This window comes from Triticum dicoccoides, chromosome 2A, assembly GCF_002162155.2.
Source record: "Triticum dicoccoides isolate Atlit2015 ecotype Zavitan chromosome 2A, WEW_v2.0, whole genome shotgun sequence".
Classification (NCBI taxonomy): Eukaryota; Viridiplantae; Streptophyta; class Magnoliopsida; order Poales; family Poaceae; genus Triticum; species Triticum dicoccoides.
The window spans coordinates 617,324,123-617,338,030 of NC_041382.1; the positions used below are offsets into that span (position 1 = coordinate 617,324,123).

The 13,908-nt window shown below is 40.9% G+C and overlaps 1 pseudogene; it reads right to left on the bottom strand.

Moving 5' to 3' along the window:
- Positions 1–8,484: 8,484 nt before the first annotated feature.
- On the bottom strand, positions 8,485–13,662 carry LOC119358011 (annotated as a pseudogene).
- Positions 13,663–13,908: the final 246 nt, after the last annotated feature.

Here is a 13,908-nt window from a genome sequence, read left to right on the forward strand (position 1 = left end):
ACTAGTGCAAGTTCTCTCAACAATAATAACATAATTAGATCATATAACAATCCCTCAACATGCAACAAAGAGTCACTCCAAAGTCACTAATAGCGGAGAACAAACGAAGAGATTATTGTAGGGTATGAAACCACCTCAAAGTTATCCTTTCTGATCGATCTATTCAAGAGTCCGTAGTAAAATAACATGAAGCTATTCTTTCCGTTCGATCTATCATAGAGTTCATACTAGAATAACACCTTAAGACACAAATCAACCAAAACCCTAATGTCACTTAGATACTCCAATGTCACCTCAAGTATCCGTAAGTATGATTATACAATATGCATCACACAATTTCAGATTCATCTATTCAACCAACACAAAGAACTTCAAAGATTTCCCCAAAGTTTCTACCGGAGAGTCAAGACGAAAACGTGTGCCAACCCCTATGCATAAGTTCACGAGGTCACAGAACTCGCAAGTTGATCACCAAAACATACATCAAGTGGATCACGAGATATCCCATTATCACCACAGATAAGCACATGCAAGACATACATCAAGTGTTCTCAAATCCTTAAAGACTCAATCCGACAAGATAACTTGAAAGGGAAAACTCAATTCATCACAAGAGAGTAGAGGGGGAGAAACATCATAAGATCCAAATATAATAGCAAAGCTCGCGATACATTAAGATCGTGCCGACTCAAGAACACGAGAGAGAGAGAGAGAGAGAGAGAGATAAACACATAGCAGGGTGCCGGAACAGGTCTAGATTGGTTTTCAGTGGCTACGGAGGCTTTTGGCGGCAGAACTCCCGATCTAGGTTATTTTCTGGAAGTTTTGGGTTATATAAGAGGTGTTGGAGTCTGGAACAAGTCAGGGGGGTCTCCGTGTTGTCCACGAGGCAGGGAGGCGCGCCCAGGGGGTGGGCGTGCCCCCCATCCTCGTGGGCAGCCCGAGACTCTTCTGGCCCAATTCTTTTACTTCCTGGCCTTCTTTTGATCCAAAAATAAGTTCCGTGAAGTTTCAGGTCAATTGGACTCCGTTTGGTTTTCCTTTTCTGCTATACTCAATAACAACGAAAAAACAGAAATTGGCACTGGGCTCTAGGTTAATAGGTTAGTCCCAAAAATCATATAAAATAGCATATAAATGCATATAAAACATCCAAGGTTGATAATATAATAGCATGGAACAATAAAAAAATTATAGATACGTTGGAGACATATCAATAACTGAATCATCACCGTCATCACGCCGTTATGCTGACAAAGCTCTCCCCCGACACTCAGCTGGATCTAGAGTTTGTGGGACGTCACCGAGCTGAACATGTGCAGATCACAGAGGTGTCGTACTTTTGGAGCTAGGATCGGTGGGATCGTGAAGATGTACGACTACATCAACCACGTTGTCATAACGCTTTCGCTTATGGTCTACGAGTGTACGTGGACAACACTCTCCCCTCTCGTTGATATGCATCATCTAGATGGATCTTGCATGTGCGTAGGATTTTTTTGAAATTACGGCGTTCCCCAAAACCAGTAGGAGAACCAAGCAACACAACGTAAACAACCCCTGCACACAGATAACAAATCCTCGCAACCCGACGTGTTAAACGGGTTGTCAATCCCTTTCGGGTAACCATGCCAGAAATTGGTGTGTGACGGGAAAAAGTTGTAATAGATTGAATAAGTAGATCACAAATAAAATAAAGTGCAGCAAAGTATTTTTGGGTTTTTGGATTAATAGATCTAAAAATAAAAGCAAATAAAAGTAGATCGCAAAGGCAAATAATATGAGAAAGAGACCCGGGGGCCGTAGGTTTCACTAGTGGCTTCTCTCGAGAAAAATAGCAAAGAGTGGGTGAACAAATTACTGTTGGGCAATTGATAGAACTTCAAATACTCATGACGATATCTAGGCAATGATCATTACATAGGCATCATGTCCAAGATTAGTAGACCGACTCCTGCCTGCATCTCCTACTATTACTCCACACATCGACCGATATCTAGCATGCATCTAGTGTATTTAGTGCATGGAGAAACGGAGTAATGCAATAAGAATGATGTCATGATGTAGACAAGATCTATCTATGTAGAGATAGGCCCCATCGTTTTATCCTTAGTACCAATGATACATACATGTCGGTTCCCCTTCTGTCATTGGGATCAAGCACTGTAAGATCAAACCCACTATAAAGCACATCTTCCCATTGCAAGATAAATAGATCAAGTTGGCCAAACAAAACCCAAATATCGGAGAAGAAATACGAGGCTATAAGCAATCATGAATAAAAGAGATCAAAGAAACTCAAATACTTTCATGGTTATAAAAAGATAGATCTGATCATAAACTCAAAGTTCATCGATCCCAACAAACACACCACAAAAATGTTACATCATATGGATCTCCAAGAGACCATTCTATTGAGAATAGAGAGAGAGAGAGAGAGGAAGTAATATAGCTACTAACTACGAACCCGAAGGTCTACAAAGAACTACTCACGCATCATCGGAGAGGCACCAATGGAGGTGGTGAACCCCATCCGAGATGGTGTCTAGATTGGATCTGGTGGTTCTGGACTCTACGGCGGCTGGATCAATATTTCGTTTACTCCCCTAGGGTTTTGGGAATATTTGGGTATTTATAGAGCAAATAGGCGGTCCGGAGGCACCCGAGGTGGGCACAACCCACCAGGGCGTGCCCTGGTGGGTTGTGCTCCCCTCGGGGAACCCCTAGGCGCAGCCAGGGCCCGCTGTGTTCCTTCTGGCCCATAAAAATTCTCTGTAAAGTTTCGTGGCATTTGGACTCCGTTTGATATTGATTTTCTGCAATGTAAAAAACATGGAAAAAACAGCAACTGGCACTTGGCACTAGGTCAATAGGTTAGTACCAAAAAATAATATAAAATGATTATAAAACATCCAAGATTGGTAATATAACATCATGGAACAATAAAAAAAGTATAGATACGTTGGAGACGTAACAACATCCCCAAGCTTAACTCCTACTCGTCCTCGAGTAGGGAAGTGATAAAAACAGAATTTTTGATGTGGAATGCTGCCTAACATGTCATATCATATTCTTTTCTTTATAGCATGGCCATTTGGACTTTTATATTGTTCAAAGCAATAGTCTAGTTCTGACATGATAATTTAAATACTCAAGCATATCAACAAGCAACCATGTCTTTCAAAATATCAACGCTAAAATAAGTTATCCCTATCCCATCATGCTCAACCATTGATCCATTCATGAAACACACTCGCATATTAGATACACCCAATACTCAAGTACGAACATATTTCCTACTAGTTGGTGCTTTTATAAGAGAAGATGGAGACTCAAATTCAAAATAAAAATTGCATAAAGTAAAAGAAAGGCCCTTCGCAGAGGGAAGTAGGGATTTGTAGAGGTGATAGAGCTCAAAGTGAAAAACTTAGAGATAAAAACATTTTGGGAGGTGTATCCATCCCACCAACGAAAATGACTTAGAGTTCCCAACACTTCCCATGCTAGATATATCATAGGCGGTTCCCAAACAGAAAATAAAGTTTATTCCTTTTTCCACCATACTTTCACTTTCCATGGCTAACCGTATCCACGGGTGCCTTCCATACCAACACTTTCCAAGGAATTTATTATTTGACAACATAAAGTATTTTTTTCATTTCGGGACTAGGCATCCCTAATACCTTTGCCTTACTCTCATGCATTGACAAGTGAATAAACACTCATCTTGAGAATAACACATCTAGCATGGAAAATATTAGCCACCCCTCACCGCTCCGCGAGCAAAAAAACACACAAAAGAGAAGTTTATTTTTGAAAATTAGAGATGACACATGAAAATTTTCTTAGAATGGCAAAAGAATGCCGCATATAGGTAGATATAGTGGACTCATGTGGCAAAACTGGTTAAAGGTTTTTGGATGCACAAGTAGTGATCATACTTAGTGCAAAATGAAGGTTAGCAAAAGATTAAGAAGTGACCAACCAAGAAACGAATAATCTCATAAGTGAGCATTAAGCATAACTAACACCGAATAATGCACCATAAGTAGGATATAATTTCATTGCATAATTACTGACTTTCGTGCTTGCATAGGAATCACAAACCTTAAAACCAATATTCTTACTAACGCATAATTACTCATCAAGATGACTCACATATCACATTATCATATCTCAAAACTATTACTAAGAATCAACTTTATTTTATCCAATGATCTTCATGAAAGTTTTTATTATATCCTTCTTGGATATCTATCACTCTGGGACTAATTTTCATGTGTTGCTTTTGACAAGCTCAAACTAATATAAGTGAAGATCATGAGCATAATATTTCTTTCTATCAAATTAATTTAAGTGAAGCAAGAGAGAATTTCTTGAAAATTTTACTAAATCTCAAATAAATCTAAGTGAAGCAAGAGAGAATTTCTTCAAAAATACTAAGCACACCATGCTCAAAAAGATATAAGTGAAGCACTAGAGCAAGTCCATAGCTCATAAAAAATGTAAGTGAAGCATAGAGAGCAATTCTAACAAGTCATGACATAATTTTGGCTCCCTCAAATAGGTGTGACTAGCAAGGGATCAAGACTTGAAACACAAAATAAAACAAGCAAAGACTCATATCATACAAGACGCTCCAAGCAAAACACATAGTATGTGACGAATAAAAACATAGCTTCGAGTAAAATACCGATGGTCGTTAGAAGAAAGAGGGGATGCCACTCGGGGGCATCCCCAAGCTTAGTTGGTTGCTCATTTTTGGATAATAGTTTGGGATGTCGGGGCATCCCCAAGCTTAGGCTCTTCTACTCCTTATTCTTTCATCCATCGTAAGATAACCCAAAACTTGAAAACTTCAATCACACAAAATTCAACAAAAACCTTCGTGACATCCGTTAGTATAAGAATAATAAATCACTACTATAAGTGCTGTATAAAACCAATTCATATTTTGTTCTTGCATTATATCTACTGTATTCCAACTTTTCTATGGCAAAAAATCATCAAAGAAAACCATAGAGCCATCAAAATAAGCACACAACACAAAGAAAATAGAATCTGTTAAAACAGAACAGTCTGTAGCAATCTGACTATTTCTAATACTTCTGTGACTGCAAAGTTTCTAAAAAATTAGGACGACCTGAGAAATATGTATATTGATCTACTGCAAGTGGGATGGGTATTTTATCGCTCTCTGGTAAAAAAATGAAAATTATTTTCGTGAGCATAAAAGTTTCTGTTTTTCAGCAAGATCAAACAACTATCACCAAAGAAGATCATAAAGGCTTTACTTGGCACAAACACTAATTCAAAAATAAAGAACACAATCATAACAGTAGCATAGTTGTGCTAACACTCTAAAACAGGAAGCAAAAAGCAAAAATAAATTTTATTCATTGGGTTGCCTCCCAACAAGCGTTATAGTTTTACGCCCTTAGCTAGGCATAAATCAAGGATATAAGTTTTGTCATCTTTGTTCTTAACCTTCTTAGAGGTGCTTTCATCATGGGGTTTTGTAAACACAACATAAAACATATTTTCTATAGAAACCTTAGCATTCCTAAGTTGATGTTCATCATAACCTCTTTGATTCCCCACAACAATCCAAGAGTAATGTTGGTTAACATTATTGAAAACTTGTTGGATTATATCTAGAACGGGGACTTCCTTTTTGAGATTCTCATCAAAGATTTTATTATCCCCAAGAAAATGTCTTAAAGCATAATCACTATTATAAAGAATTTCATCTATCACAGGTTTTTCACGATTGATACCATAAAAATCAAAGATTTCCCTAGCTGCCCGTATTATGTAGTCAAACTCATTCATAAGAACTAGAGTGGCCAACTTTTTAGCCCTGGGATTCTTTATAATGGGAAGCCCAAAAAAAAAATCTTTGCAAAGTATGATGGGTACGTATAAATTTACTTTCAAGTTTCAGAACTAGTGCTGAAATAGCATCCGCATAAGATCTAGTAGTTTTAAATATAGGAGCATCATCAAGACTTAGATTCCCAACACAATTGAAAATTTCTTGGATATGTTCTTTTCCCACGGCGTTCCCTTGCCCCAAGATAAAAATTTTAGCATCCAGATTTCCTATACGTCCAATTTTAGGAGTTAGGCCATCATTTGTTGGTGCCATACCGAAATCACTCATGATTGCAAGCAAAGGATAAATCTGACGAGAAAACGGCGAACGAAAAAGAGAGGCGAATAAAACAGCAAATTTTTGTGAAGTGGGTGAGAGGAAAACAAGAGGCAAATGGCAAATAATGTAAATTGCAAGGAGATGAGATTTGTGATTAGGAACCTGGTATATGTTGAAGATCCTCCCCAGCAAGGGCGCCAGAAATTCCTTTTGACGTCGCTTCAAGCTACGTCGGTATTTCCCCAAAGAGGAAGGGATGATGCAACACAGCAGTGGTAGGTATTTCCCTCAGATATGAAAGCAAGGTTATCAAACTAGTAGGATAACCAAGCAACACAACGTAAACAGCCCCTGCACACAGATAACAAATCCTTGCAACCCGACGTGTTAAAGGGGTTGTCAATCCCTTTCGGGTAATGGTGCCAGAAATTGGTGCGTGACGGGAAAAAGTTGTAATAGATTGAATAAATAGATCGCAAATAAAATAAAGTGCATCAAAGTATTTTTGGGTTTTTGTATTAATATATCTAAAAATAAAAGCAAATAAAAGTAGATCACAAAGGCAAATAATATGAGAAAGAGACCCGGGGGCCGTAGGTTTCACTAGTGGCTTCTCTTGAGAAAAATAGCAAACGGTGGGTGAACAAATTACCGTTGGGTAATTGATAGAACTTCAAATAATCATGACGATATCCAGGCAATGATTATTACATAGGCATCACGTCCAAGATTAGTAGACCGACTCCTGCCTGCATCTACTACTATTACTCCACACATCGACCGCTATCCAGCATGCATCTAGTGTATTAAGTTCATGGAGAAACGGAGTAATGCAATAAGAACGATGACATGATGTAGACAAGATCTATCTATGCAGAGATAGACCCCATCGTTTTATCCTTAGTAGCAACAATACATACGTGTCGGTTCCCCTTCTGTCACTAGGGTCAAGCACCGTAAGATCGAACCCACTACAAAGCACCTCTTCCCATTGTAAGATAAATAGATCAAGTTGGCCAAACAAAACCCAAATATCTGAGAATAAATATGAGGCTATAAGCAATCATGCATAAAAGAGATCAAAGAAACTCAAATACTTTCATGGATATAAAAAGATAGATCTGATCATAAACTCAAAGTTCATCGATCCCAACAAACACACCGCAAAAAAGTTACATCATATGGATCTCCAAGAGACCATTGTATTGAGAATCAAGAGAGATAGAGAGGAACCCATCTAGCTACTAACTACGGACCCGAAGGTCTACAAAGAACTACTCATGCATCATCGGAGAGGCACCAATGGAGGTGGTGAACCCCATCCGAGATGGTGTCTAGATTTGATCTGGTGGTTCTGGACTCTGTGGCAGCTGGATCAATATTTCGTCGACTCCCCTAGGGTTTTGGGAATATTTGGGTATTTATAGAGCAAAGAGGCGATCCGGGGGCACCCGAGGTGGGCACAACCCACCAGGGCGTGCCCGGGCCTCCTGGCGCGCCTTGGTGGGTTGTGCTCCCCTCGGGGCACCCCCTAGGCGCAACCAGGGCCCGTTGTGTTCCTTCTGTCCCATAAAAATTCTTCGTAAAGTTTCATGGCTTTTGGACTCCGTTTGATATTGATTTTCTGCGATGTAAAAAACATGGAAAAAGAGCAACTGGCACTTGGCACTAGGTCAATAGGTTAGTACCAAAAAATGATATAAAATAAGATAAAATGCTATAAAATGATTATAAAACATCCAAGATTGATAATATAATAGCATGGAACAATCAAAAATTATAAATACGTTGGAGACGTATCAGCCTGCACAACATCACTGATAGTTGGGGGTCCCATGTTGACTGAACGGGTTGGAGTTGGCACACCGACTGATGGGGTTGGCACGGTGACTACTTGGGTTGGCAATGCAGTTTTTGGGATTGGCACACTGACAGCTTGGGGTTCTGTGTTGACTGATGGGGGTAGGATAGATAAAACTGCAGATGCCTCACTTCCTCTTGTTGTTGGCACAATGTTGATTTCACTTTCCTTAATTGCTGATGTGCCGTGTGCAGTTGATGTTGTAGTTGGCCTATTTGGACAAACAGTTGGCTCACGTGAAGTTGGAGTTGCCACAGAAGATATTGGGGTTGCCGACTTCCTACACAACATACTGCCAAATTCCTTTTGATTGTTTGATGCAATCTTAACAGCATGGCTTGGCACCTTTGTTCCCATTTCTGCAAACTTTGTGTCCTTGGCAAAAGACATTGTTTTGTTGCATTTTTTTACCAGGGAGTTTGCATGTTGTAGAGGTGCGCTTGGCATCTACATGCGCAACGGTTGGCTCCTATAGAACAACACTTGCCTTCTTGGGCTCTGAAGTTGGCACCTCCTTTCTCTTTGATTTACTTGCATTCTTCGAATTTTTCTCTCCCATACAAGGAATCTTATCTTTTGGTTGACCCAACACCAAGTTCTTGCTAAGTGTCACGAGCTTCTTGCACTTTGGGGCAGTGGGTGGGCGCGGTGGGGATGCTGCCATCCTCTTGCTACCACCTGACGATGAACCATCTTCAAATACAACACCTTCCTTCATTATCTTGTCAACCATGGTTTTTGAGCCAATCCAGTCCAAGCCCTTTCCTGCCTCTTCCATTTCTTCCCCAGTGCTTTGTAGTCCGCCGTTTATTATTTTTTCAAAGGTATTATCCTTCTCTTTCATGTCAATGATTGCATGAGTTTCCAGCAAGGGGATTTCAAATCTGTTGGGGATTGCTGACTCTGATCTACACAAGTCAAAAAGTGAGAAACTTTCCTCTGGCACAACTACTTTGGTTCCAACTGATTTCGGATCTTCACCCTTGCGACGAATGTCCTTTTGGATGAAAAACTGTAGAGTTACACTATCATCAATTAAGCTGCTGCTGTTGTTTCCTCCATCTCCAGAAGTGTTTATCCTCTTTGAACTGCTGTCACCGTCGCCCATGCCATCATCATCCTTCCCACTGTCACTGCCTCCATCAAAGGCCCCCCTCTCATCGACGTGTGTCTCCTCGCTATCATCATCACTGTCCCCATCCTTTCCTTGTTTATCTTCATCAACCTTGTCGACATCCTCACCTTCCCTCTTGTCTGTTCCATCTCCTTCCTCTTCCTCATCGTCATTACCGGATTCTTCTTTGTCTTCGTTGTTGTCAGCATCATCGTCATTGTCATCATCACCATCATTGTTGTCATTGTCGCCATCATGTTCTTCAACATTCCTTCCCTCTTCATCCTCATCTTCTTCTTCGGACTCATCACTTTCTTCAGAATCATTGCCAACTCCCAGGTCAACGTCTTTTTCCTCTGACTCACTTTCCTCCACAAATTCATCTTCTTCACTTCCCTCCACATCTTTTGTTTGTTTGGGAGCAGATTGACGCTTCCTTCGCCTAGTGTGTGAGCTTTGAGCCTTTGTTCGACCACTTGACGGCCCCTTGAGAGGAGACAAATCTGGTTCCTCTCCATCAAGCTTGGCAAAACCTTCGATGAAGTTGCCAAGATTGTCAGATATTCCTTTACATAGATCATGCACCATGCTTGCTAGCTTGAACTTCTTCTGCATAACATTAGAAAAAGGAAAATTTTAAATTTAAAAAGGAAAAATGGAGACAAAATAGTTTTGGTGCAAGTCAAGCATATCTGTTTGCAACTGCAAACCTAAGTTTGGTGCAAGTATATCAAAGTAGTGTGCAACTGAGATAATAAAAGTGTGCAACTGAAAAGGGGTAAGTTTGCTGGAAGTAAAAAAACATAGTTTGTAACTAAGTTGTGAACTCTGTGTAAGTGAAAGCACAAGTTTGATTCAAGTAGAAAAAAGGTGACTGCTGCAACTAAAGTGTAACTTTGGTACAGGTAAACAATAGCTATGTTGCAACTGACATAATAACTCTGTGCAACTGATGCATGCATTGGGCGCGAAAAAGTAAACAACAAAGGATGATTAGTACACCAAACACATAAGAGAATAAAAAAATCAAGATTTTTGGTCTAGGAAAAAAAGTGGGTCAGCAAAAAGGATAACTCGCGTGGGGATTGTAACTCAATGGAACCTTTGACGCCACAAACGCTTCTGCCTGCAGCAATCCTCCGAAGAGTGATGAATACTCTTTGCTTCTATACTGCTCCTTGAGCTGTTGCACAAAAAGAAAGATCATTAACAACAAAAACAAAGTTATTGTGTGGATCTATAAAGAAAAAAGCGCACATGTGAGCAACTACCACATGCCCCCAGAAGCAAAAAAACTGACTAAAATTACTATGTGAAGTCCAAATGAAAGTGGTACTGTAAACAGAAAATATGAAACAAAGTAGGTGTGCAACTGTCATAAGTCTGTGTGCCAACTATGAACATAGACTTGTGCAACTACCTACAGATACGTGAGCAACTACCACATGCTCTCAAAAGCAAAAAATAGACTAAAATTACTATGTGAAGTCCAAATGAAAGTGGTACTGTAATATAAAATATGAAACAAGAATGTGTGCAACTATCTTAAGTCTGTGTGCCAACTATCAATATAGACTTGTGCAACTACTTACAGATATGTGAAAAAAATGTGCAATTACAGAAAAAGTATAATGTATACAGAAAACCTAGACATAAAACATATCATATTATACAAAAAATTACACCAAGAAAAAACAAGAAGGTATCATTTGACTTTGAGCAGAATGTCCAACTCACTTGAAGTTTCCCAAAGACGCCAGGCGAAATCAAATTCTTTTTCATTATCTTGCTGATTATATTCTTATCATAGGCATTGGATTTTCTTACTCGCACATCAACATCAAGTGCATCAATGTAAAGAATCTGTACACGCACCATCCCTAAGAGACAAACAAAAGGGGAAAACAAACATATGAGAACATTGGTGATAAAGCACAAAACCTATAGAAAAGTATGTCTAGCAGATACAAAACTTAATTACAGCTCACCATCAAATGATACAGGCAGCAGCAAACTGTTTGCTAGTCCTCATCCATGTTGCGGAATGCTTTGTTTATGTGCTTAGCAACAAATAAGTTGACATTGCTCTTCAACAGAACATCAGGTTCTAGCACAACACCGTAGCAACGCGGGCTTAGAGAAAGACTAGTGGTAGGAGCTAAAAAGGTGCCGAAAGCAATTGCAAGCCAACCAGTAAGGAACTTGTCATCAGTTCTTCCCTTCATAGCTTTCATTGTCTTGCTGAATTCGGTAACCGTGGGGTGTTTGGCTGGCTCGGTGTGGTTGAACATCTGATTGAAACTCTTCACAGCCTCCTTTTCAACAATGTATTTCAAACGCGGCCCTCTATTGGGTAAACCAAAGTTCCTATGCACACTAGCACCATCTACTGGAATAGTTCCCCTGCCTGGAAATACCAAGGCTGAACTGCCTAGGTCGTACGACTGGACTAGGAACTTCGTCAAATCAGAAGGCAGTGTGTCGGCTAAGTTTACGAAACCTCCTAACATCTTCTCATACAGGAAAGATCTTTGAACAGGTGTTAGTTCCTTGTTGACCTTCACAAACCTTCATGGTGAGGCCATAATCCTTCCAGCTTGTGAACGTCGCCGAGGAACGTTTCCTTCGTTCCCTTCAACTCCAACTTCACCCACCCGAGACAAAAAAGGGAACTGAATACAGATAAATTGTGCAACTAGTGTACATATGTCTGCAACTGATCATACATAATAAACTGAAATATTTTCACATAGTTGATTGTTGTGCAACCATAAGTTGATTGTTGGGCAACCATATGTTGATTGTTGTGCAACTATTATCCCTTATTGTGCAACTGACATGTACACACTCTGAAATTAAAAAACTTGTCCAAAATGTATATATGTTTGGGTGCAGCTGTGTGTTGAATGGGTTCCAACTTTCAAATTTGACAAGATAGGTAAGAAGATTAGAAAATCTATCTTAAAACAGTTATGCACACATATGACGCACAAACTGCCAAGTGTATACTTTTCATGTGCAACACTAAACAACAGAGGTGCCAACTGATACCAACATACTATGTAACTGAAAAAATGTACTCAAAATAGCTACCTCAGCAGCTTCTGCAGAGGTTGGGTCACCCCCTTCAGAGGACTTGTCTTTTCCTTTTGTTCTGGCTCGCTTTGCAGCACGGGATGCAGTAGCATCCTCCACCTACAAAAAACAATGATGCCTCATGTTAAAAAATCATGAAAAAAGAGAAAACAAAAAATAAATATTGAATTTCTTTTACATATACTAAAAATTGTACATTGCGTATTCAAAATGTACAGTAATAAAAAAGAAAATGTTAAAGTCTCCGCTAAAAACTTACCCCTACTTCCTCACCATCATCGGGGACAACACGAGTACGAACACCCCGCTCAGCAGCCCTTTTCCTGTTCCGCCGTGTATCCTTTGATACAATCCTCTGCATGGGTCGAAAGAACAAAAACCAAAAATCAAAAACAAAGGAAAAAAGAGATAAGAAAACAACACATATATTCGATCATATTTGCTCTCTTTGAGCTTAAGGAAACAACCTCTTCCCCACTTCCACCGACATCTCCCTCTTCAACCATTGTCGCTGCAAAAAAAACAGGTCCCAAAATAATCATTCTAATTGCACGCTCAGAAAATTGTAGTTAAAACACTAACAAAAACTTGATAAACAATGCATAAAAAACCAAGACCCCTCCACTAGGACATTTGAAAAATCCTGTGGCAACTGGACCTTGGATTTGCCAACTGGACCCTGGTTCTGCCAACTAGGATATGGTAATGCCAAGTGAAAAATGCAAGGAACACATATCCCAGCTGTGTGCAACTGTTGAACCTAGATCTGCCAGCTGGGAACTGGTCCAATGGCAAGTATTAAAACCCACAGAACAATGGGGCAATGGAAACATTCCATGTGCAACTGCCAACTGCAAACAACTCGTTGTGCAAGTGGGCAATGGAAACATTCCCTGTGCAATTATTATTTGTGCAACTGCCAACTGCAAACACCTCGTTGTGCAAGTGGGAATGAAAATAATACAATAAATAGACAGAAATCGAAGGGATTCAATGACCATGGTGAAGGACGCTGAAATATCTACCAACTAAAATGCAACAATACCTAGGGTTTCGATCACTTATGCAAAGACGCAGTGGATCTGCTATCGGCGTGGCCTCCCCCGCTACAGGCACGGCGAGCGCGTCTAGCAGGCGCGGCCTCCCCCGCTACAGGCACGGCGAGAGCGCTGCGGTCACGGCCTCTGCGGCTACGGGCGCGGCGACAGCACAACGGCGCGTGGCGCGGCGGGGGCACTACGAGCACGGCCTCCCCCACCATGGGTGCGGCGAGAGCGCTACGGGCGTGGCCTCTCCTGCTATGAGTGCGGAGGGAGCACTACGACTGCGGCCTTCCTCTGTACGGGCGCGGCGAGAACGAGCGAGCGGATGAGCAGCTAGCGTACCTGAGCCGACGACGAGCAGCGGGTGCTTCCCCCTGCTACGCCTCCGCCTCATGTGCACCTTTCAATGACGTTCAACGGCAGATCCGGCGGCGAGCTCGACAAATCGGGAGGGGAGGGGAGGGGAGAGGGGAATGAAATGAGGCGAGCGATGACGGGTGCTGGAGGGGGGAGGAAGTGACACGAAATTCGAAACCGCCCACCGCCCCCACTACTAGTCTACGCTCACTAACGGGCATACCTACACAGTCTATGCCATCTCGGGCCCACCGGGGGTATGCGTGCCGCGCGCCTCGGCACT